The 719-nt window shown below is 72.0% G+C and overlaps 1 protein-coding gene across 1 annotated transcript in view; it reads right to left on the reverse strand.

Moving 5' to 3' along the window:
• The window catches only part of H696_01467 (hypothetical protein), a gene marked incomplete at both ends in the record, with an annotated part of 4572 nt that overhangs the window by 1975 nt on the left and 1878 nt on the right, over window positions 1-719 (reverse strand). The window lies entirely within an intron of this gene.

The following is a 719-nucleotide window of genomic DNA, read 5'->3' on the forward strand; positions in this document are numbered from 1 at the left end:
GTCCCTAACCAGTAGTAAGATTTCCGGTATAGCTTCCGTCAAAGCTTCACTCCTTTGACGTAAGACTGGATCCGTGAGAACCCTGCTACAGCATGCCCGGGGCCACGAGAGATGCATACCTCTCGCACGCGCTCTCTCTCGCCCCGTCCTCTCTCGGCCATTTTCGCATCCTTGCTCCCTCGCGCCGGGCAACCAGCCCGGGTGGCTGAGAGCCAGCGCCGTGAGGGCCGTGGCCGGGACGCGGCGGGACGCAGCGCAGCCGGCGGGGGTGCACAGTCGGCATCGTCCTCCCCCCAGTCCCCGTGCCCCGGCGCCTCTTCTGCCGGGCCCCCAGCCCCCCCCCCCCCCCGGTCTCCCCGGCCTCCGTGTCTCTGGCCGACCCGCTGGCCGTGGGAGAGATGGGTATTTCTCCGCACGCAACCGCGACCCCCCTCCGCCGGTGTGCGGGGGCTTTCGCGTAGACGACATACACACACACACATACACACACCGCCGCCGCCAAGGATGCTCACCTGCCTGGAGGGGACAGCGCCGGGCCGCGCCTACGCCCTGTTGTGCTGCACCCATTTGGGCGCGTTCGCGCGCGGCGCCCTCGGCCACACTCCCCCCGGGGGAGGGGCGCGGGCGCGGGCGGGGACGGGCGGGGGGGGGGGGGGGGGGGGGGGGGGGCGGCCGGGGACGGGACGAGATCCGGAAGGGGCCTCTCGGGCGTCCTCTGC

This window comes from Fonticula alba (assembly GCF_000388065.1).
Source record: "Fonticula alba strain ATCC 38817 unplaced genomic scaffold supercont2.2, whole genome shotgun sequence".
NCBI lineage: Eukaryota > Rotosphaerida > Fonticulaceae > Fonticula > Fonticula alba.